The sequence below is a fragment of the Ipomoea nil genome, unplaced genomic scaffold (assembly GCF_001879475.1).
Source record: "Ipomoea nil cultivar Tokyo-kokei standard unplaced genomic scaffold, Asagao_1.1 scaffold2833, whole genome shotgun sequence".
Classification (NCBI taxonomy): Eukaryota; Viridiplantae; Streptophyta; class Magnoliopsida; order Solanales; family Convolvulaceae; genus Ipomoea; species Ipomoea nil.
In genome coordinates this window covers 40348-52224 of record NW_017619261.1, presented here as the reverse complement: position 1 = coordinate 52224, position 11877 = coordinate 40348, and the positions used below count along the sequence as shown (strand labels likewise).

At 29.9% G+C, this 11877-nt stretch overlaps 6 non-coding genes across 6 annotated transcripts; all 6 read left to right on the top strand.

The window, feature by feature from the left end:
- The first annotated feature begins 6366 nt into the window (after positions 1-6366).
- TRNAK-UUU lies at positions 6367-6438 on the top strand. Its single transcript has one exon. It is a non-coding gene; the product is annotated as a tRNA-Lys (tRNA).
- Positions 6439-8090: 1652 nt separating this feature from the next.
- On the top strand, positions 8091-8162 carry TRNAK-UUU. Its single transcript has one exon. It is a non-coding gene; the product is annotated as a tRNA-Lys (tRNA).
- An 838-nt stretch (positions 8163-9000) lies between these two features.
- TRNAK-UUU lies at positions 9001-9072 on the top strand. The gene has a single exon. It is a non-coding gene; the product is annotated as a tRNA-Lys (tRNA).
- Positions 9073-9895: 823 nt separating this feature from the next.
- On the top strand, positions 9896-9967 carry TRNAK-UUU. The gene has a single exon. It is a non-coding gene; the product is annotated as a tRNA-Lys (tRNA).
- Positions 9968-10826: 859 nt separating this feature from the next.
- On the top strand, positions 10827-10898 carry TRNAK-UUU. The gene has a single exon. It is a non-coding gene; the product is annotated as a tRNA-Lys (tRNA).
- Positions 10899-11757: 859 nt separating this feature from the next.
- On the top strand, positions 11758-11829 carry TRNAK-UUU. The gene has a single exon. It is a non-coding gene; the product is annotated as a tRNA-Lys (tRNA).
- Positions 11830-11877: the final 48 nt, after the last annotated feature.

The following is an 11877-nucleotide window of genomic DNA, read 5'->3' as shown; positions in this document are numbered from 1 at the left end:
TTTGGTGAGGTATGGAGCAAAGGTGAGCCTTGTGGATAAGTTGGAAAATATCCCAAATGAAAAAAGTATGAGTGATAGAAGAAGGGGATTACAAGAGAAAAAGGCAAAGACCGAGAAAGGCTGCCAATGAAAAAAATAATGAAAAACATGTGAGCGAATGAGGGAGCCATTGCTTATGTCGGGATCACAAAAGGTTCCTCCGGGCTAAAACATAGAGATCTATGCCGAGGGGAATCAATCTTTGGCATAAGGGTGGAGGAAGGTGAGAACCAGCGCATAAGTCGGGACCATTAAAAGTCTCCCCGGGTTAAAACTCAGAGTTCTGTGTCGGAGGAGACTGGACTTTGGCTTAAGGCTGGTGTGCAGTCCATACCAACCTTTTAACTTACATTTTGTAGAGGGCCTTGGTGCTATAAGGTTGGAAGTCGGTTGGGTTGTGCAAATCGTTCCCACTAGTGTGGCTCGGCTAAAGGCTTAGTAAAATAGAAGGTGAATTCCCAATTTTGGATTGCATGCATGAAGAGTGGTGTCTAGAGTAAAGTCACCCTTTTTGCTTAAACGATTTTTTCTTCTTAAGGGGACGAATTTCTTAATTATTCTAAGAGTTGTTGTCTGGTGCATGATTTACACATTTTCAAAACAATTCAGGGAATTCCATTCTATGCAGGTCTAGTGCTTGCTCTTTTTCAAAGAAATACTTGGCATATCAAAAATCTTTGTTTAAAGGCATCTTTTGAGCTTATCAGGTCTTAATTGTAAAAATTACTTGGGGACAAGCAAAGTAAAGTGTGAAAACTTGTGATAAGTCTCAGAACATGCTAAATTTTTGTGAGCTTTTATAAGGTTTTGCATGTGTATTTTAACCGAAAAGTCTTATTTATAGAGCAAATTACCTTAAAAGCACGAAATTGATAAGAAAGACCTTCCTAATTATATTTTATAGACATCCACATAGTCAACAATCAATCAAACATCACAAGATAAGAATATCAAAGCATCATCACAACAACAATCTACACCTCAACCCTAACCACTAGATTTAGCCAAGCATGGTTAAGATCTCAACAATCAAAGGGCAAAAAGAGATATAACAATAAAACACAAGGTAGAATTTACCCCAATCAATTAGATCCACCGAATACGAATCGTAGATGAAGATCTACTAGCCAAAATGCATTAAATCTTCAAGCTTCTTTGCAAAATCTAGCATACAAGGTGTTTGCTATTGTAGATCTAAATCTCTCTCTAGAAACCTATTCTAACCCAACTAACCTCTCTCTAAAAATATGATCTAATCTAGTGAAATCTCTCTACACAAAGTTCGCTCTCCCTTGCAAAATGAGACTTTTGGGCTTAAATATCCTGAAACCATTCGGCCTCCCATTCACGCACGGCGTCACGCCGTGACGCCAGCGTGAATGGGGTATTAAGCACCGTGTGTAGCTTTGTCCGGCCTCCTTTAATGCTCCATTTGCGCAGCCCTCACGGCATGAGGAGTGGCATGAATGGGAAATAATTACCATTCCATCCCTCTTCTTCGTGCGTAGCCTTGGCGGGTTCGATCCTCGTTCGCCTCGACTTAGCTTTTTCCGGCCTTTTTACCACGTTTTGTGTCATAAAATGTCCAAAACACATAAAATATAATTAGGAAGGTCTTTCTTATCACTTTCGTGCTTTTAAGATAATTTGCTCTATAAATAAGACTTTTTGGTTAAAATACACATGCAAAACCTTAGAAAAGCTCACAGAAATTTAGCTTGTTTTGAGACTTATCATAATGCTAATATATTTTTAATTTCTGCTACAATTTAACGTGATTGGTATTAATTAACATATTAGATTAGACATGGAAAATGTGTTTCTTTTGGATAAACTAAGTCAATTATTCCATTTGTTTCATTTTACCTAATATGTTTACTATTCATTGGTCAACCAACTCTTTCATATATTTTTTCTTTATTTGTTTTTATTACTTTTAATGTAGTTTCCAAGTATATAAATTTAAAAATTTGTACATGTGTTGTTTCCTAAATGAAGCTATAAATATAAATATAGTTGGCCATCTTAGCTCAGTGGTAGAGTGCGTAGCTTTTAACCACGTGGTCGTAGGTTTGATCCCCACAGATGGTGCACTCTATAAGAGGTTGTTAGGTTTGAAGTAATATAATTTTCACTTTCCTTTTTGTCAAACAATTCATTCTGAACTTGTGTTAAATTGCTCTTAATTTGTCGATAGTGCTAGGTTGATATTGTCTTGATTTATGTAATATAAACGGTACTTGAGTTGATTTCTTCTATAAATGAGAAAGAAAAAAAAAAGTTTATGAAAATATCAAAACCTATTATAGCTTTATTGATATTAAAAGTAACATAAAATTACACTACAATAAAGTAAAATTTAAATTAGAGTTATGTAAGGGTAAAATTAACAGAAAAAAATATTAAAATTATAACACAAGAAGCACAAAGTACCAGAACTCTTTAATGCTAACATATTTTTAATTTCTGTTACGATTTAACGCGATTGGTATTTAATTAACATACTAGATTAGAAATGGAAAATGTCTTTCTTTAGGATAAACTAAGTCAATTATTCCATTTGTCACATTTTACCTAATATGTTTACTATTCATTGGTCAACCAACTCTTTCATATATTTTTTCTTTATTTGTTTTTATTACTTTTAATGTAGTTTCTAAGTATATAAATTTAGAAATTTGTACATGGGTTGTTTCCTAAATGAAGCTATAAATATTAATATAGTGGGCCATCTTAGCTTAGTGGTAGAGTGCGTGGCTTTTAACCACTTGGTCGTGAGTTCGATCTCGACAGATGTTGCACTCAATAAGAGGTTGTTAGGTTTGAAGTAATATAATTTGCACTTGTGTTAATATCTAAGTGATATTATAGTTCGCCATTATAATTTGCACTTGTGTTAATATCTAAGTGATATTATAGTTCGCCATTATTATTTGCACTTGTGTTAATATCTAAGTGATATTATAGTTCGCCATTATGGCATCGATCCCCACAGATGGCAACGCGCTTCCCTAAATTAGAGTGAGAGAGAAAAAAAAATTAAAACTTGTCGTGTTTGAAATAATATAATTTGTACTTGTGTTACTTCAATTAAATGAGAGATGTTGACTATTTATCCAAAGGATTTACTTTCACTTTCCTTTTAGTCAAACAATTCATATTTAACTTGCATTATATTGCTCTTAATTTGCCGATAATGCTACGTTGATATTGTCTTGATTTATGTAATATAAACGGTACTTGAGTTGTTTTCTTCTATAAATGAGAGAGAAAAAAAAAGTTTAGGAAAATATCAAAACTTATTATATTTTTATTAATATTAAAAATAACAGAAAATTACACTACAACAAACTAAAATGTAAATTAGAGTTATGTAAGGGAAAAATTAAAACAAAATATTAAAATTATAACACAAGAAGCACAAACTAACAGAAACCTTTAATGCTAACATATTTTTAATTTCTGTTACGATTTAACGCGATTGGTATTTAATTAACATACAAGATTAGATATGCAAAATGTGTTTCTTTTGGATAAACTAAGTCAATTATTCCATTTGTCACATTTTACCTAATATGTTTACTATTCATTGGTCAACCAACTCTTTCATATATTTTTTCTTCATTTTTTTTATTAATTTTAATGTAGTTTCGAAGAATATAAATCTAAAAATTTGTACATGTGTTGTTTACTAAATGATGCTATAAATATTAATATAGTTGGCCATCTTAGCTCAGTGGTAGAGCGTGTGGCTTTTAACCACGTAGTCGTGGGTTTGATCGCCACAGATGGTGCACTTAATAAGAGGTTGTTAGGTTTGCTTGTGTTGTATCTAAGTGATATTATAGATCGCCATCATGGCATCGATTTCTAGAGATGGCAACGCGCGCGGTTGAATTAATTTGTACTTGTGTTACTTCACTTAAATGAGAGATGTTGTCTATTTATCCAAAGGATTTACTTTCACTTTCCTTTTTGTCAGACAATTCATTTTGAACTTGCGTTAGATTGCTCTTAATTTGCCGATAGTGAAAGGTTGATATTGTCTTGATTTATGTAATATAAACGGTACTTAAGTTGTTTTCTTCTATAAATGAAAAAGAAAAAAAAGTTTATGAAAATATCAAAACCTATTATATTTTTATTGATATTAAAAGTAACATAAAATTACACTGCAACAAACTAAAATGTAAATTAGAGTTATGTAAGGGTAAAATAAAAAAGAAAATATTCAAATTATAACACAAGAAGCACAAAGTACCAGAAACCTTTAATGCTAACATATTTTTAATTTCTGTTACAATTTAACACGATTGGTATTTAATTAACATACTAGATTAGACACGTAAAATGTCTTTCTTTTGGATAAACTAAGTCAATTATTCCATTTGTCACATTTTACCTAATATGTTTACTATTCATTGGTCAACCAACTCTTTCATATATTTTTTCTTTATTTGTTTTTATTACTTTTAATGTAGTTTCTAAGTATATAAATTAAAAAATTTGTACATGTGTTGTTTACTAAATGAAGCTATAAATATTTATATAGTGGGCCATCTTAGCTCAGTGGTAGAGCGCGTGGCTTTTAACCGCGTGGTCATAGGTTCAATCACCAGAGATGCTGCACTCAATAAGAGTTTGTTAGGTTGGAAGTAATATAATTTGCACTCCATTGTATATAAGTGATATTATAGTTCGCCATCATGGCAAAATTTGACATTTTTGAAATAATATAATTTGACTTGTGTTACTTCACTTAAACGAGATATGTTGACTAGTTATCCAAAGGAATTACTTTCACTTTCCTTTTTGTCAAACAATTCATTTTGAACTTGCGTTAGATTGCTCTTAATTTGACGATAGTGCTAGGTTGATATTGTCTTGATTTATGTAATATAAACGGTACTTGAGTTGATTTCTTCTATAAATGAGAAAGAAAAAAAAAAGTTTATGAAAATATCAAAACCTATTATAGCTTTATTGATATTAAAAGTAACATAAAATTACACTACAATAAAGTAAAATTTAAATTAGAGTTATGTAAGGGTAAAATTAACAGAAAAAAATATTAAAATTATAACACAAGAAGCACAAAGTACCTGAAACCTTTAATTCTAACATATTTTTAATTTCTGTTACGATTTAACGCGATTGGTATTTAATTAACATACTAGATTAGAAATTGAAAATGTGATTCTTTTGGATAAACTAAGTCAATTATTCCATTTGTCACATTTTACCTAATATGTTTACTATTCATTGGTCAACCAACTCTTTCATATATTTTTTCTTTATTTGATTTTATTACTTTTAATGTAGTTTCGAAGTACATAAATTTAAAAATTTGTACATGTGTTGTTTCTAAGCGAAGCTATAAATATTAATATAGTTGACCACCTTAGCTCAGTGGTAGAGCGTGTGGCTTTTAACCACGTGGTCGTGGGTTCGATCCCCACAGATAGTTCACTCTATAAGAGGTTGTTTGGTTTGAAGTAATATATAATTTGCACTTGTGTTGTATCTAAGTGATATTATAATTCGCCATCATGGCATCGATCCCCACAGGTGGCAGCGCGCGCGGTTCAATTAGTATTTGCACTAATTTCTTCCTTAAATCAGAGTGAGAGAGGAAAAAAAAAATTAAAATTTGTCATGTTTGAAATAATATAATTTGTACTTGTGTTACTTCAGTTAAATGAGAGATGTTGACTATTTAACAAAACGATTAACTTTCGCTTTCCTTTTTGTTAAACAATTCATTTTGATCTTGCGTTTGATTGCTTTTAATTTGAAGATAGTGCTTGCTTGGTATTGCCTTGATTTATGTAATATAAACGGTACTTGAGTTGGTTTCTTCTATAAATGAGAGATAGACAAAAAGTTTATGAAAATATCAAAACCTATTATATTTTTATTGATATTAAAAGTAACAGAAAATTACACTACAACAAACTAAAATATAAATTAGAGTTATGTAAGGGTAAAATTAAAAGAAAATATTAAAATTATAACACAAGAATCACAAAGTACCAGAAACCTTTAATTCTAACATATTTTTAATTTCTGTGACGATTTAACGCGATTTTTATTTAATTAACATACTAGATTAGACATGGAAAATGTGTTTCTTTTGGATAAACTAAGTCAATTAATCCATTTGTCACATTTTACCTAATATGTTTACTATTCATGGGTCAACCAACTCTTTCATATATTTTTTCTTTATATGTTTTTATTACTTTTAATGTAGTTTCGAAGTATATAAATTTAAAAATTTGTACATGTGTTGTTTCCTAAACGAAGCAATAAATATTAATATAGTTGACCATCTTACCTCAGTGGAAGAGCGCGTGGCTTTTAACCACGTGGTCGTGGGTTCGATCCCCACAGATGGTGCACTTAATAAGATGTTGTTAAGGTTGAAGTAATATAATTTGCACGCGTGCGATTGATTAGTATTTTAAAATTTGTCATGTTTGAAATAATATAATTTGTACTTGTGTTACTTCACTTAAATGAGAGATGTTGACTATTTATCCAAAGGATTTACTTTCACTTTCCTTTTTGTGATACAATTCATTTTGAAATTGCGTTAGATTGCTCTTAATTTGACGATAGTGCAAGGTTGATATTGTCTTGATTTATGTAATATAAACGGTACTTGAGTTGTTTTCTTCTATAAATGAGAGAGAAAAAAAAAGTTTATGAAAATATCAAAACCTATTATATTTTTACTGTTATTAGAAGTAACAGAAAATTACACTACAACAAACAAAAATATAACTTAGAGTTATGTAAGGGTAAAATTAAAAGAAAATATTCAAATTATAACACAAGAAGCACAAAGTACATGAAACCTTTAATTCTAACATATTTTTAATTTCTGTTACGATTTAACGCGATTGGTATTTAATTAACATACTAGATTAGTAATTGAAAATGTGTTTCTTTTGGATAAACTAAGTCAATTATTCCATTTGTCACATTCAACCAACTCTTTCATATATTTTTTCTTTATTTGTTTTTATTACTTTTAATGTAGTTTCGAAGTATATAAATTTAAAAATTTGAACATGTGTTGTTTCCTAAACGAAGCTATAAATATTAATATAGTTGACCATCTTAGTTCAGTGGTAGAGCGCGTGGCTTTTAACCACGTGGTCATGGGTTCGATCGCCACAGATGGTGAACTTAATAAGATGTTGTTAGGTTTGAAGTAATATAAATTGCACTTGTGTTGTATCTAAGTGATATTATAGTTCGCCATCATGGCATCGATCCCCACAGGTGGCAACGCGTGCGATTGAATAAGTATTTGCAATCATTTCTTCTTTAAATCATTGTGAGAGAGGGAAAAAAAAAATTTAAAATTTGTCATGTTTGAAATAATATAATTTGTACTTGTGTTACTTCACTTAAATGAGAGATGTTGACTATTTAACAAAACGATTAACTTTCACTTTCCTTTTTGTTAAACAATTCATTTTGATCTTGCGTTTGATTGCTCTTAATTTGAAGATAGTGCTTGCTTGGTATTGTCATGATTTATGTAATATAAACGGTACTTGAGTTGGTTTCTTCTATAAATGAGAGAGAGACAAAAAGTTTATGAAAATATCAAAACCTATTATATTTTTATTGATATTAAAAGTAACAGAAAATTACACTACAACAAACTAAAATATAAATTAGTGTTATGTACGGGTAAAATTAAAAGAAAATATTAATATTATAACACAAGAATCACAAAGTACCAGAAACCTTTAATTCTAACATATTTTAAATTTTTGTGACAATTTAGCGCGATTGGTATTTGATTTACATACTAGATTAGACATGGAAAATGTGTTTCTTTTGGATAATCTAAGTCAATTATTCCATTTGTCACATTTTACCTAATATGTTTATTATTCATTGGTCAACCAACTCTTTCATATATTTTTTCTTTATTTGTTTGTATTACTTTTAATGTAGTTTCGAAGTATATAAATTTAAAAATTTGTACATGTGTTGTTTCCTAAACGAAGCAATAAATATTAATATAGTTGACCATCTTAGCTCAGTGGTAGAGCGCGTGGCTTTTAACCACGTGGTAGTGGGTTCGATCCCCATAGATGGTGCACTTAATAAGATGTATTTGCACTTGTGTTGTATCTAAGTGATATTATATTTCGCCATCATGGCATCGATCCCCACAGGTGGCAACGCGTGCGATTGAATTAGTATTTGCACACATTTCTTCCTTAAATCAGAGTGAGAGAGGAAAAAAAAATTTAAAATTTGTCTTGTTTGAAATAATATAATTTGTACTTGTGTTAGTTCACTTAAATGAGAGCTGTTGACTATTGATACAAAGGATTTACTTTCACTTTCTTGTTTGTCAAACAATTCAATTTGAACTTGCGTTAGATTGCTCTTAATTTGACGATAGTGCTAGGTTGATATTGTCTTGATTTATGAAATATAAATGGTACTTGAGTTGTTTTCTTCTATAAATGAGAGAGAGAAAAAAAGTTTATGAAACTATCAAAACCTATTATATTTTTATTGATATTAAAAGTAACAGAAAATTACGCTACAACCAACTAAAATATAGATTAGAGTTATGTAAGGGTAAAATTAAAAGAAAATATTAAAATTATAACACATGAAGCACAAAGTACCAGAAACCTTTAATTCTAACATATTTTTAATTTCTGTTTCGATTTAACGCGATTGGTATTTAATTAACATACTAGATTAGACATGGAAAATGTGTTTCTTTTGGATAAACTAAGTCAATTATTCCATTTGTCACATTTTACCTAATATGTTTACTATTCATTGGTCAACCAACTCATTCATATATTTTTTTCTTTATTTGTTTGTATTACTTTTAATGTGGCTTCGAAGTATATAAATTTTAAAATTTCTACATGTGTTGTTTCCTAAACGAAGCAATAAATATTAATATAGTTGACCATCTTAGCTCAGAGGTAGAGCGCGTGGCTTTTAACCACATGGTCGTGGGTTCGATCCCCACAGATGGTGCACTTAATAAGATGTTGTTAGGTTTGAAGTAATATAAAATGCACTTGTGTTGTATCTTAGTGATATTATAGTTTGCCATCATGGCATCGATCCCCACAAGTGGCAATGCGCGCGGTTGAATTAGTATTTACACCCATTTGTTCCTTAAATCAGAGTGAGAGAGGAAAAAAAATTTAAAATTTGTCATGTTTGAAATAATATAATTTGTACTTGTGTTACTTCACTTAAATGAGAGATGTTGACTATTTATCCAAAGGATTTACTTTCACTTTCCTTGTCAAACAATTCATTTTCAACTTCCGTTAGATTGCTCTTAATTTGACGATAGTGCAAGGTTGATATTGTCTTCATTTATGTAATATAAACGGTACTTGAGTTGTTTTCTTCTATAAATGAGAGAAAAAAAAGTTTATGAAAATATCAAAACCTATTATATTTTTACTGTTATTAGAAGTAACAGAAAATTACACTACAACAAACAAAATTATAACTTAGAGTTATGTAAGGGTAAAATTAAAAGAAAATATTAAAATTATAACACAAGAAGCACAAAGTACATAAAACCTTTAATTCCAACATATTTTTAATTTCTATTACGATTTAACGCGATTGGTATTTAATTAACATACTAGATTAGTAATCGAAAATGTGTTTCTTTTGGATAAACTAAGTCAATTATTCCATTTGTCACATTCAACCAACTCTTTCATATATTTTTTCTTTATTTGTTTTTATTACTTTTAATGTAGTTTCGAAGTATATAAATTTAAAAATTTGAACATGTGTTGTTTCCTAAACGAAGCTATAAATATTAATATAGTTGACCATCTTAGCTCAGTGGTAGAGCGCGTGGCTTTTAACCACGTGGTCATGGGTTCGATCGCCACAGATGGTGCACTTAATAAGATGTTGTTAGGTTTGAAGTAATATAATTTGCACTTGTGTTGTATCTAAGTGATATTATAGTTCGCCATCATGGCATCGATCCCCACAGGCGGCAACGCGTGCGATTGAATTTGTATTTGCACTCATTTCTTCTTTAAATCATTGTGAGAGAGGGAGAAAAAAATTTAAAATTTATCATGTTTGAAATAATATAATTTGTACTTGTGTTACTTCACTTAAATGAGAGATGTTGACTATTTAACAAAACGATTAACTTTCACTTTCCTTTTTGTTAAACAATTCATTTTGATCTTGCGTTTGATTGCTCTTAATTTGAAGATAGTGCTTGCTTGGTATTGTCTTGACTTATGTAATATAAACGGTACTTGAGTTGGTTTCTTCTATAAATGAGAGAGAGACAAAAAGTTTAAGAAAATATCAAAACCTATTATATTTTTATTGATATTAAAAGTAACAGAAAATTACACTACAACAAACTAAAATATAAATTAGTGTTATGTACGGGTAAAATTAAAAGAAAATATTAATATTATAACACAAGAATCACAAAGTACCAGAAACCTTTAATTCTAACATATTTTAAATTTTTGTGACAATTTAACGCGATTGGTATTTGATTAACATACTAGATTAGACATGGAAAATGTGTTTCTTTTGGATAATCTAACTCAATTATTCCATTTGTCACATTTTACCTAATATGTTTACTATTCATTGGTCAACCAACTCTTTCATATATTTTTTCTTTATTTGTTTGTATTACTTTTAATGTAGTTTCGAAGTATATAAATTTAAAAATTTGTACATGTGTTGTTTCCTAAACGAAGCAATAAATATTAATATAGTTGACCATCTTAGCTCAGTGGTAGAGCGCGTGGCTTTTAACCACGTGGTCGTGGGTTCGATCCCCACAGATGGTGCACTTAATAAGATGTTGTTAGGGTTGAAGTAATATAATTTGCACTTGTGTTGTATCTAAGTGATATTATAATTCGCCATCATGGCATCGATCCCCACAGGTGGCAACGCGCGCGGTTGAATTAGTATTTGCACTCATTTCTTCCTTAAATCAGAGTGAGAGAGGAAAAAAAATTTTAAAATTTGTCATATTTGAAATAATATAATTTGTACTTGTGTTACTTCACATAAATGAGAGATGTTGACTATTTATCCAAAGAATTTACTTTCACTTTCCTTTTTGTCAAACAATTCATTTTGAAATTGCGTTAGATTGCTCTTAATTTGACGATAGTGCTAGGTTGATATTGCCTTGATTTATGTAATATAAACGGTACTTGAGTTGTTTTCTTCTATAAATGAGAGAGAAAAAAAAAAGTTTATGAAAATGTCAAAACCTATTATATTTTTATTGATATTAAAAGTAACAGAAAATTACACTACAACAAACTAAAATATAAATTGGAGTTATGTAAGGGTAAAATTAAAAGAAAATATTAAAATTATAACACAAGAAGCACAAAGTACCTGAAACCTTTAACTCTAACATATTTTTAATTTCTGTTACGATTTAACGCTATTGGTATTTAATTAACATACTAGATTAGAAATTGAAAATGTGTTTCTTTTGGATAAACTAAGTCAATTATTCCATTTGTCACATTTTACCTAATATGTTTACTATTTATTGGTCAACCAACTCTTTCATATATTTTTTCTTTATTTGTTTGTATTACTTTTAATGTAGTTTCGAAGTATATAAATTTAAAAATTTGTACATGTGTTGTTTCCTAAACGAAGCAATAAATATTAATATAGTTGACCATCTTAGCTCAGTGGTAGAGCGCGTGGCTTTTAACCACGTGGTCGTGGGTTCGATCCCCACAGATGGTGCACTTAATAAGATGTTGTTAGGGTTGAAGTAATATAATTTGCACTTGT